We start from the raw sequence: 13,232 nt of genomic DNA, 5'->3' as shown, positions 1-13,232 counted from the left end.
CTAATAAGCAAAATGTTATGGAAGTTTCCTCATTAGTATTTTAACCTGGTTCTTTGAGAAAGGGTGGTCTGATATTTCCTCTTGAATACTTGGACTAACAACATCCCAATATTTCCCACTTTAGTCCCAGCCCACCTCTACCCCTAATACTGCATCTGCACATGGGTCTGCCCCGGCCTGGAGAATCTTCAAGCCTAGAGTCCTCCAATCCATCTCTACCTCTTTCAAAATGCACCTGTGTTTTGACAAGCATTTTAAGGCACCATGTATTACAGCTAAAGTGATAATGAGCGTTAATAACTTAACATTCTGTATCTCCTTAGTGACATATAGACCTTGCAGATATTAAATTAGCCCTTCTAAAAATCCAATTCCACAATTATAATAGTTAGAATCTCTGCCATCCATCCACCCATCCATTAATGCATCCACCCATCCATCCATACCCACCCACCCATCCATCCATCCAATACTTATTTATCTAAGACACACTAGGCTATCTGTTAGGTATTAAGAGAAACAAGTGTAATCACAATAGACATTGTAATCTGTATTTCTTATTTCAAAGAATTAAATTCTAGTGATCAAATTGCAGGAATAGGAGGAAGAGTTAACCAAAACAAACAAAAAAAGCTCAAATTGTGGCAAAGTCTTTTAGGGAACCAGTAAGTTATAAAGAGTGAATGGAGAGAGAAGGTGTCTTATAGATGAACAGAAGTCAGGAAAAGGCTTTCAGAGGAGGAATCAAAACCTGAGACATGAAGGACAGAAGGAAGCTATGGAGAGTCAGGGAGGACTGTCTCAGGCAATGGGAAAAGCATATGCAAAGGCCCTGTGACAGAACAGGACTTGTTTTTGTTTTTGTTTTTGAGGACCCAGAGAATGGCAAGAGTTGAAGTTGGCATATGTGATCATAAGGGTTCCATTTAAATTGTAATGAAAAGTCATTAAATGATTTTAAACAGAGAGAAATATAGTCTAATTTAGGTCTTGAAAAATAGCTAATACATAAAAGTACTTTCTTTATTCTAGATACAGGTTCAGCATCCCTTATCTGAAATTCCTGGCCAGAAGTGTTTCCAATTTCTTACTGTTTTTTTTTTTTTTTTAATTTTGGAAAATATGCAGTATACTTCCCTTTTCATCATCCCTGATTTGAACATCCAAAATCTGAAATGCTCCAACAATGAGCATTTCCTTTGACTATTATTTCTTCACTCAAAAAGTTTCAGATGTTAGATTATTTTGTATCTCATGGTTTTGGATTAGTGACACTCAACAGTGACCTTACAAGACATATACTAATATCCTCAACTGTATTAATGGGAAAATGCAAATAACCTGTCTCACTCTCACATCTACTAAGGGGCAATGCTGGGACTCATACACGTACTGTGCAACATGGCCTGTTGGATCATTATTTCTGCAAGAGCAACAATGGGAAGAACCTGATGGAAAGCAAGGCAAAAACCCAGGCCAGACAGGATGGCATCTTAGAATAGAAAGACAGCACTGGAGATGGTGAAAATTAAATAGATTCATGACATATTTTGCAGCACTTATTACTGGCCTGGTCTGTGGGCTGGATGTGGTAGGCAAGGGGAACCCCTACAGAGTCAAGTTGTTTTTATTCCCATTTTCTCTGTCTCCAGGTTTCCCATCAGGTTTTCTCTTTTAAGCTGAACATATTTACAAAAGATCTACTATAAAGAACACCTTCCAGCTCAAATTCAAATAGAGCAACTTTTTTTTTTTTTTTTGTAGAGACAGAGTCTTACTTTATTGCCCTCGGTAGAGTGCCATGGCCTCACACAGCTCACAGCAACCTCCAACTCCTGGACTTAAGCGATTCTCTTGCCTCAGCCTCCGAAGTAGCTGGGACTACAGGCGCCCGCCACAAGGCCCGGCTATTTTTTGGTTGCAGTTTGGCCGGGGCCGGGTTTGAATCTGCCACCCTTGGTATATGGGGCCAGCGCCTTACCGACTGAGCCACAGGCGCCGCCCTAGAGCAACTTTTTTAACATGGATCATTTTTCTGCTCATTTTTGTGCCTCTGCACAAAATTGTCTTTATATGCATTATATGCAGTTGTGACTCAGTTTTCTTTTTATATAATATCATCTTAACTTGTTGATATTTATTCTTTGGGAAACAAGGATTTTAAGTGATGCTTACCATTGTTTTTTACTGTCTTTGGGTCAGTGTGGTGTTTCTAATTTTGCATTGTTCTAGGTAACTTCCTTTCCATAAATCTTCCATTTAAAACTTGATTATTTCCCAAGGCTAAGCAACTAGAAAACGGAAGTTCTAGGTCTAAGCAAATAGTCTTATTCATCGATAAACAGCATTCACACATTTCTACATTGTTACTGTTGAAATTCTGTCAGTGCTGTGTGAAAGAACCTTGCGTGAGAAGGTGGATTATACATGTGCAATGGGCGTCCATGAAAGAGCTTTTCTCGTGGCTTCAATTTTATCAGTGAATAGGGTGCAAGGCCTTCAATTGAGAGTGAGGGTGAAGGTACTGAGTGTTTAAGGGGAAGAGGAGGACGTGTTCCCGATAGTCTTCTAGGACAGGGAATGGGATCGGGAAGCACAGTAAGATGACCCGGCAACTTTAAGAACCCATGTAAGATTAATAAATGTAAAATACTGTGGTTGTGTAATTTTCCTTAGATATCTTCAGTTGCGTGGGTGCAGGCAGAGTATAAGAGAGCTAGATTTAATCTGGATTAAATCTCCCAGTCTTTATCTCTAGCCCACAGTGGAATAGTAACCTTTAGTCTACCGCGTGATACTTTCTTTTGGATGTTTGGATTCCCATGCAGGCCTCACTTTCCTGTCTTCTCTCCAGCACCTTTATGTCAGAGACTACTCCATTGCTTTTTCATTCACTAAACTTACACCTGCCTTTTTAGCTTCACCTCTCCCAGTGAGCTTTCCCCTGACACCTGCCCCAACCCATATTGAGATACATACCCTTCCTCATAGCCCCCCAAATCTCGCATCCTGATCTTTACGGTTTTATTTACCACATTTATTTGGTATCTTAATTCCTCATCTTATTCTAAATACCTGCAGGCAGGGACCTTTGAATTTCTTTTTGATGCTCATTTCTTATTTCAATAGCTGGCACATAGTAAGTCCACATCCAATGTTTATTATGAAAAATTATGTGAGTTTTCCTCAATGAAGGGACAAAGTTCCTTATAAACCGTCATTAGTGAGAAATCTAGTTTCCTAGAGAGTACTCATACCCCGGTCTCCTCACTAGTGAAGGCATCTGTCAGTGAAAGGCAACAAGCATAGGAACAAATGATTCACCCGCTAGTCAAAGTGTTAAAAACAAGGGAAGTACTCACTTCTCCATGTCGCTTGCATCCAACATTTAGTTTGACGCCTTAGCTTCAGAATGACAGTAATCATTATAATAAGTACTCTATTTGTGTAGAATTGTTTAGATTTTCTAAACATTTTTCCTATTTTCAGTATGACTATAACACACACACACACACACACACACACACACTCTCATACCAAAAGAGTGTCAAGTTTAAATCCAACTGCAGCTGTTCCTTCCAAAACAAAGTGTCTTTTCCACAAATCTTTAAGGAAAGGTAGCCATTTGACCAATTTTGTGGGGAAAGCTGGACATGCCAAGCTGAATGTACAACATGAAGAAAACATGTAAAAGGTCAATGAAGTTCTATAATAAGTTTGATTTTTGTAGACAGGAATTTAAACTTACATATCTTTTGATTGCTTCATGAGATGTACAAAATATAAAATGGACAAAACGTGCAGAATAAATGGACTCATGTTTTATTTTTTTATTATTAAACCATAGCTGTGTACATTAATGCGATCATGGGGCACCATACACTGGTTTTATAGACCGTTTGACACATTTTCGTCACACTGGTTAACATAGCCTTCCTGGCATTTTCTTAGTTATTGTGTTAAGACATTTATATTCTACATTTACTAAGTTTCACACGTACCCTTGTAAGATGCACCATAAGTGTAATCCCACCAATCACCCTCCCTCCGCCCATTCTCCCTCATGTTTTCATTTTTTATTGGGTCATTCTATCTTTACACAGACATGGAATAAAAAAAGGAAAGGCCAGATTTGGAACTAACAACATGTAGATACGTTATAATTCTCTTATTGCATTCCTCATACACACGCTGTCATGGAAAGATGGGATCAAAGAAACCTCAATTGCCATTACAGAATAAAATAGGATTTCCGCTTAGATCTTTAGAAGAAGCTATTCTTAAAAATTAATTCACTTGATAAATGTTTAAGTTTCTTCCATGCTTTTCCTGTGTGAACATTTATCTTATGTGCTCTAGATGGAAAAAGATACCACCAAACCTTTGTGTTTAAATTCACAGCCCCAAGAATGTTTCTACCTGAACAAGCTGGTGAGGGAACGTTAACTGGTCTCCAAATCCCTCAGGGATAATTTGAAGACAAATTCTCTGTCCAAACGTTATTAATTATATATTTAGCACCTTAGCTAGCCTATTTCTGAGAAGCTTTAAAGATCAAAAGGGATGTGAAAAAGTGAAGAGAATCAAAGCTCAAACATCAATGTGAATTGAGCTGCACAACGCGAAGTTACACCAGCACTTTGTGGCAATGTAATCTATAAATAATCCTCTGAGGTTCACGTGCCAATTAAGAATCATCACATGGCCTGCACCTTAGATGTCAGTAGTTAATTTGTATGTCAGAGAAACATTAATTTGATGAAAATTTTTAAGTTTTATGCACTATTTATATCATAATGGGAACACAGTACTAACACACTGATTTTCATTGTATCCAACGTGCTTTTTAAAAGGCCAGGTTTAAAGGATGGGTATATTTACCATCCGTCTGCTAGATGACTGTTTCACTTTCAGACTGCATATCTGCATCTTAGACTTTAAATTATTTTAACATTAACAGTCATCAAGATGTCTGAAAAAAAAAGTCACGTCTATGTGGATGACAGAGAAGATGAGAATTAGATTTATGTCTAGAGGTGGCTGGTTATATCTGGAAGTTTAATTCAGAGTTTGTGACGTTAGCCATAAACATGTCATCCTGGGTCAATAATTTACTTCTATTTTTCTTCCAGTTTTTGCCTCTTTTTTTTTTTTTTTTTTTTGTTCTCCCAGAGTTTTTCTCCAGTCAAAAGAACAGTTTTGTGGGTGGTCCCTTCTAAAAGCTGAAAATGGTTGTTGATTCAAGTACAAAGGGAAATAACCAGTAGGCACTTAAACTTAACTACTGTGTTTAAGTGCAGTACTTAGAACAAATACTGTATTTATATAGCCAGAAATATGAAAAGCTGCCAGCCCAGCAGGGTTAGCTTGTCTTGGGAATTGACACACCTGTCCATCAGGTCCACCAGGGCAGCAGGCAGAAAGTCAATGAGCGAGGAAGAGACAGAAGTAAGAACGAGAAGAACAGAAGAAAAGAGACAGATAGATGTGGGAGTTTCCGCTACCATGGAATCACAATAATTTTTCCAACGTTTATTCTCACCCTCATATCTTCAAACTACTTATATTTTACTGTACACAGATAATTAAACGATTTGGGCTACTTTGCCTTACTGGTTGGCTGGTGCCATAACAATGTTTTTCTTCAAAGTAGCATGTCATCTGGCACTGCTCAAAAGGACCAAAAAATAAAAATTCAGGCTGGGGAAATCAATACTCTCACTGGCATGCCAAATTGTACATTCAGGTTCGAAGGTCAGTTTCAGTACGATAAAAAAATCTGCAGAAACATGTTCATAAACCACACAGGAGAGAGAAAACTGATGGTAGAGACACTCACTCCCCAAACTGAACTGGGACGGTGATACACAGGGTTTGGGCTCGCATTTCAATGCAACAGATGTTTGTGTATGCCGGCTCATTATCAGTTCATTTGTTATGTGTTTATGACTTTTCTATGCAGCCAGAATTTAAGTATCTTTAGCTCAGAAGTCTGTCTCAATTTGTCTAACATCCCCCCAGCACTTGCAGTATTAGATCTCAATAACTATTGGCAGACTTGGCTGTATTACTAACACTTCCTCATATCAACATTGATGGGTCTGTCTCCTTCCACAATTTAGAAACAGAAACAAAACAGAATGAGACATCCTAATAAAAAAGAATGTACACGTATGCAGACCAAGAGAAGGTCATTTGGAAATATAGCACACGTATATATCCTACAGGGTGTTATATGATTAACGAATTAGATCTCCAATTAGCTCTGAGCTTTCACACGCCCAAAGAAAAAGGTAAAATGTGGTCAGTTAAGTAATCACATTCCTTCTGAGATTAAAATATTTATTTTAAATATTTAAATTTAAATTTAAAAAATTTATTGGGAAAAAAGCAATAAATTGTAAGTATACTATATTAACAATCTGCATTGTCTTATATCTTCATTTCATAGATGTTTACATTTTTTATTACTCAATCAAGTTAATCTTCCCATTAAGAGGAAAAATAAAAATCTACTTCAATGGTTTTTCTCCGTATTAACTTATGAGAGAAGACTTTAGTATTTAAATTGATTTATTTGAATCACTTAACTAATGTGTTTCTGGTTGCATCCAGTTATGAAAATTGAGTGTCAAACATCATCTTCTGTAGTAAACACCATTTAGTAAACAAACCTCATAGAAGAAACAAAGCTTTTAAAACAAAAATGGTCCCAAAATAAACATCCGCAACTTTCATTTTTACATAAATAGAAGAGCAACCCCTTCTCTCCAAAAGAAACAGCATAAGAAAACAAACGGTGGGTAGTTTTCAATACTTATTATTAAGAAAAGTGAATAGAATAAAAGCCACCATTCAAATGTAACAAAGAAAAGGCACCATGACACTCTATCACTTTGACTTATGATATATGAACTCAGTTCCTGAATTCCCCAAACGTTTACTGGGTGCTACACAAGTTGGACTTGTTACCATCAAAAAAGAATTCCCTCATTGAAACCTGTCCTTCTTTTCCTGTGTCATGTCCTGACTCTCTGCAGGCTTACTAGAAGTGGTTCTTCTCTTTTCACCCCCTCCTCCCACTAATTCCCACGTCTTTAACAGTCAGTTCTCTAACCAGACCATACTGAAGATATAGCCACATAAATTTATGACAGAAGAAAAATAATAAAAGGCTCAGATCCAACAGAGTATTAATTTAAAAGGCAATTACTTTTGAAAAAGAAAATGGGATCCATCTAAACTCAGCAAGGGCATGAGTGACAGTATATAGTACAAATAATTCTCTATTTGGGGGTCCTGAGAAATTTCAGCAAGTGGTTGTGGAGTAATGAATGTTTGTGATTCATTAGCTACTATTTTAAAATGCAAAGCACACCATGACATCAATGATGTTCTTTTTAATCTCAACAAACAGGCTATTACAATTAAACCACTTGCAAAAAGATAGTACATTGAAATATAGGTTTCGATGAGATTAAAATGTTTTAATAACAATAATTGAATAACATTTCATAATTCTGTAGAAAGACAAAAACATCCTGAGATTGATTCAAAACTACATGTGTCTATGTACACCAACCTTTTATGAATATATGGAAACAGCTAGGATTTCTATTCTGAAAATTCTTTCTCCTCAAGATCCCTTAATTAATATTTAAGAAAATAATCACTGTTTACTTGAAAATATATTTTCTCCAAATACAGAAAATAACATTTACAAGTGCTTCATTTTCTCTTCTCCCTTTCCATCTTCCTTCAGCTCCTAAACAACAAAACAATGCTTCATTCTTCTTGTGGAAAAGTAAACTCAATAAACACAAATGGCCAGGGGCCCTCACAGCCGTGAAATTATGGCTTCACAAGGACTTTTTTTTTTTCCTTTATGAAGAAACAAGTTTAAAAAGACTTTTCCAACATACTTTAAAGTCATGTATATTTCCATGATATAATTATCTTGGCAATACTGAATTCTGCTGACTGATAAATGAGACCAAAATAATTAAGTTCTGTTCCTTGCACAATCAAAGATTTAGTGCAGTAATCAATAGGGGTGGAATTTGGAGTCTGGAGACTTGAGAAGATGAACAAGTTACTAGCTAAAATTGGTCATGTGGGAAGGTGGTCAAATGAGTATACAGTTTGCATAGCTGTGGATAATTTTCATGCCTTAATCTTCATTAGAACCTGGTTGATTCCTTATGTTTGTGGTCCCACACTAAGTTGGATAAGGTATGCAAAGCCATAGACAAAAAGAACAATTGAAAGCTGATCCAGTGCATCCAATGGGCACTATTGGTATCAAAAACATAACATAACAGGCTAAAAATACAAAAGTGTTTTTAAAGCTGAAAATGCAAACAAGAGGTACAAGTGCTGCTATGAAAAGTATTAAAGGTCTAGACACAAAGAGATGAAGGAGAGAGAGAGAACACAGTATTCTCTGCTTATTTGTGGAATTGTGAGTATGGTTCAGATGCCTACTCAGGTTTCCATTTTTATTTTCAGCTCCCTAACTCCCTCTTCCCTCCTTAGAATAAGTCACACAGCTCTCCATATCCTAAACAATACTCCCACTGCTTAGTTTTTCCTTGGGCAATTAGACTGTGGTCAGAGAGAGGTGTTCATATTACATATTTCTCCTGGGGACTGGAACTCCAGCCTTCAGCAGTCTGATACACTTAGCAGGTGTATCAGGCAGTCAAAGTAAAATATAACCAGGGAAGTTGGATGTGGTAGGTAATCGCTAGGATTTATTGCTAGTTACAAATACATATTCATATATACATATATAGATAAATACAAATATTGTAGATTTGTATATTAAATTCTAAACTTGTATGTATATATACATTTATACATACCCAAATTCTTATATAAAATAATAATCTTTAAAAAATATGACTTGTCAAGAGCTTATTTTGACTACTACCAAGGACCTTAGGAAAGTAAGGAGAATCTTTCTCAGCAAAATGCATCCCCCTTTGTAGTGGGCTAAGGACTAGGCGCCACGAGCAGGTGATAAATGACAACACTGAAATTTAAAGAATGGAAAAGAATCCAGTAAGAGTATCTACCATCCAACAAAAGGAAGGATACTCCACGCAGGGATGTTTCTGGCATCTTTAACTGGGGATAGCAGGCTCCCTCCGCCTCTGGGTGCGCGTCTGTCTCTGTGACTGTCAGCACACGGCTAGGGTGAGGGGGTGTGTGCGCGCAAGGGACGTCTACACCAGCGCTTGGCCATTTGTAGAGTGGAAATTACACTTTGCTTTCAAAAAATGGATTCTTCGCCCAGAACCAAGCAATTTGAACCGTTGAAGGCACAGATGTTATGAATACACATATAAAAGGAGGGAGGGCGTGAAAAAATAAACTCCACCCAGGAACCTTTAAGGGAAACAGGTGCTAGCAAGAGAAAGCAGCCAATTGCCAATAACACTTAAAACTCCATCTTCTTTACTCCGAAAAAAATTTCAATGGGGGAAATGCTGGGTTCTGTTACTGAGGGTTTAATTCACTAGGCTGTGTCGGTGAATTGAGAGTCAGATCCAAGTTTTCCACTCAGAAGCGGTTTCGCCGTCCACTATTATTGCCCTCAGAGCTAAAGTCCGTTTCCAAAATGCGTAATCCATTCCCCTCCCCTCCCTCCGCCCCCGGAGGCCTTGACCTTCACTCCTCCAAGTCGTCACTTTTATTTACAACCCTTCAAGCAGTGTCTCTGTTGCTGAGCCCAGCCCCAGGAACAGTCACCGCGAACAATGAGCCAGACAAGGGACCCACCCAGCGAACGCCAGCTCGCCGGCCGCGCGCGAGCCATCCAGACCTAGCGCGGGACGCTCTGGGCTTCGGGGCGCCTGGTGCCCCCACACTTTTCCCTTCAAACCCACGAAAAAGAAGAAGGTAGGTCGTTCCCTTCACTCAGACACCGAGTCAGCCCTTTCTCTCAGCACCCACCAGTTAAAGATTCTGTATCTTAAAAAAGATAAAAAATCAGAAGAAGGGGACGGCGTGGAGGTCCAGCCGGCCGCCCACCCGGATCCAACTGGCCCAGTGAAGGGTTTGGCGCTCACTTGCGCCGTGTCCGGGGCATTTGGAAATCCCGAAAGATCTGGGGTGGGGGCAAGAGGTGGGGCCAGGATCCATAAAGTGGCTTCCGCCTCCCCCAGCCCCTCACCCCCACCCCCCGGCCTGGCATGGCTCTGGGATCGGACAAGACACGAAAGACGAGTGCCATCAATGCTAACAACTCTGCCCCCGCCTCGGCCCGCGCTGGGCACAGGAACTGGGCGGCAGGGCCTCAGGGCCGGTCCCCGTGCCGCCGGGGCGCGCCGGGAGGCTGGAGCATCCCTGGACGCCGCCGGAGCGCCCTGGTGCGCTCAGCGCGCAGCCCCGGTGGGCAGCTCCTCGCTCCGCAGATAAAGAGGCAGAGGCGGAGGAGCAGAAATGGACAGAAAAGGCGAGACTTACTTGGGCGCTGACGGCTCAGCCGCACTCCGGCTTCGGACTCGGCAGGTGTCTGGCACCGCGGGCCCAGGCAGAAGGCGCTGGCGCAGCTCCGTGCAGGAGCTCCACTTAGCGAGGACGGGAAACTCCCCTTGCCACCGGGCCCCGCGCCGCGCTTCTGGCTGTCACCGCACTGAGCAACGCAGCCAGGTTCCCGTCTGCCTCCCGGATCCTGGTGGGTCTCTCAGCCCTCCTCTCAGTCCGCCAGCTCCCCCGCAGACCACACCCTGTCACCCCGGCAGCCCTCCACTCCTTCCTCCTTGACACTTCCACCGGTTACTCCTCGGTCTGCGTCCTCCCACCCCCCTCAGCCCACGTGCTTCTGCCGCTCCCTGGCTCTGAACTTCCCCTGCCGGGAGCCCCCCAACCCCGCTCTGAAAACCCGAGGTCAGCAAGCAGCGGGCAGGTGCCGGGTCCTCGCCCACCTTCCCCACCCCACTGGGTGCGCAGCACCCCGCTTTGATTTTGTTACTGCGATTGTTTAGGCGTGTTGTATACTACATACAAGGATATATTTTTTAATAAGCCAGACGCCACCTTTAATATTAAGGACATGTGTTCCCAGGTGTCAGAGTAATTATCTAGCAGGTATTCATTGGCCCTGGAGTTAGACTGTCAGCCCAGTTTTCTCCATATGCAGAAAGCCCAGCAAAGTTCCAGAGCATCTTTTTTAGTCCAGTCCAAACCAAACATGTCATTTTCTACTTAGCCCTCTTCTTTATATGTGATTTTTATAAAAATATTCTTGTATTTACTTTTGCCAGTTTCTGCAGACAGAGCTTCCTTTCCAAAGGCTCCCTACAGTGGTCCCTTGGTAGTTTCATGAAGGTGTTACACTTACTCCCCCCCACCTCTTGTGGCATTTTCTCTTTGCATTACTGCTCCTACTACTGGTCCATAAGTTTCTCTAGGCACAACTTTAAATCTGTTGCGTCTCTCTAGGCAGAAATATTTCATATTAGTATTCATATTCATAAATGTATCAGCAACTCCTAGCATCATACCAGGACACAATATACGTTTAAAGAATGTCCAAGAAATAAATGTTCCTTAACTATGAGGCAAGGTTTGGTGATTTTAGATTATATTTAACAGAATCAAGACTTCAAGTGCATGCTTGCCTGTATCCCAAATAATTGGTCCTGTAGAAAACCAAAAGCGTTTTGCATTTAACTGGGTGATTTCTCAGATCCTTTAGTCCTTAAAACAAATCGTCTTTGTAGATATTACCCACTTATTCTAAGATAATACTCAGAGAGGTATTAGTGACAACTACCTTGGTCCCAAACCTCAGAGCTGGAGCTTCAAATCGCTTCATACCAGCACAAGCCACAACTCACTGCCCAACTGGCCACCACATCCCAAAGCTCACTAGTAACCCCACAGCCCGCTCACCCAACCGACTTTCCTACAGACATAGCATTTATTTTTTCCTTCCTGCTCACACAACCATCTTTCTTCCAAGCATAGCATTTATTTTTTTCCTTCCCTCTTCCTTATCTGTTACCTGATTTCCTTAATTCAGAGTTCTAAAAAATAAGAACAAGGAAAAACAAACAAAAACACCTCTCAAAGGGCATACCTCTTGTTGAACTTATCTTAACTCTCAAACAGAAAAAACAATTTTTTTTCTTTGCCTATATTTTGTCTCCACCATTCCCAACTCCTTATCTCTTTGGTTTCTCCATCCAAATAAATGGCAACTAACATTTACTAAATTAAAGAGATGGGAAATCATCTAGCAGCCAGCCATTGCTTCAAATCCTTTACATATTTTTATTTAATCTTCAACTACCTTAGGAAGCAGAAACTATTTTATAGATGGGGAAGAGAGGCACAGAGGTAAGATCAAATAGGCAGCAGTTAAAGGATCAGGAACTAGAGCCTGACCATCAGCTTCAGACACTGTTCTTTTAACCACCATGCTAAGTGGCCTACTGCAATCTCTTGCACCTAACAAGAATTTTTTAAAATAGTGAATATGTATCCATTCACACTTAGCTTCTTTGTAGCAAAAAGGGACAGTAAATAAATGGACAGAATTTCAGGTTATTGAGAACATATGATTGGCCCCCATACCACAAGAACTGCTTTCTTTGGTGGGAACATATAGGTTAGCCTAAGGTCTGTATTTGAAAGAGGAACAAAATTCAGGCTCATCACTTCAACGGTGTATGTGAGATAACTAAGAGTTCAAGTTTGAATTCCAGATCTTTCACAGTCAGTGAGAGACATCTACAGCTAAACTGACTCCTGACAGAGCCGGCAATGAAGCCTGTGTCCTTCAGGGACCTGCTTGTGTGCAAGACTGTGTGCAAAGCATCCCCTCAGTCCCTGCAGCAGACAGAATAATGACCTTCAAAGATGCATACTCTAATCCCCAGGAACTCTGAGTGTTACCTTACAAGACACAAAAAGTAGACTTTCCAGATGTGATAATATTAAGGATATTTAGATGACGAGATTATCTTGGATTTTCAGGGTGGGCCCTAGGTGCAATCATATATCTCTATTAGAAGGGGGCAGAGAGAAACTGACACATGAAAGAGGAAAAAGTAATTTGAATACAAAACAAAGACAGCGTGACATAGCCACAAGCCAAGGAATGCTGGCAGGCACTGGAAGCTCAAAGAAACAAAGAAGGGATTCTCCTCAAGGGCCTCTTGAGAAAACACAATCCTGCTTGCGTGTTGATTTCCACTCAGCAAAAGTAATTTTGGACTTCT

General features: G+C 40.5%; 1 protein-coding gene across 1 annotated transcript in view; it reads right to left on the bottom strand.

The window, feature by feature from the left end:
* Positions 1–10,717, bottom strand: part of SEMA6D (semaphorin 6D) — a 639,731-nt gene extending 629,014 nt beyond the window's left edge. Inside the window, exon 1 of the mRNA XM_053594672.1 lies at positions 10,471–10,717. The gene's annotated coding sequence lies outside the window, so the exon portion shown is untranslated. The remainder of the gene's footprint in view (positions 1–10,470) is intronic.
* Positions 10,718–13,232: the final 2,515 nt, after the last annotated feature.

This window comes from Nycticebus coucang, chromosome 6 (genome assembly GCF_027406575.1).
Source record: "Nycticebus coucang isolate mNycCou1 chromosome 6, mNycCou1.pri, whole genome shotgun sequence".
In the NCBI taxonomy this organism is placed as follows: Eukaryota; Metazoa; Chordata; class Mammalia; order Primates; family Lorisidae; genus Nycticebus; species Nycticebus coucang.
This window is presented reverse-complemented; position numbering and strand designations above follow the sequence as displayed.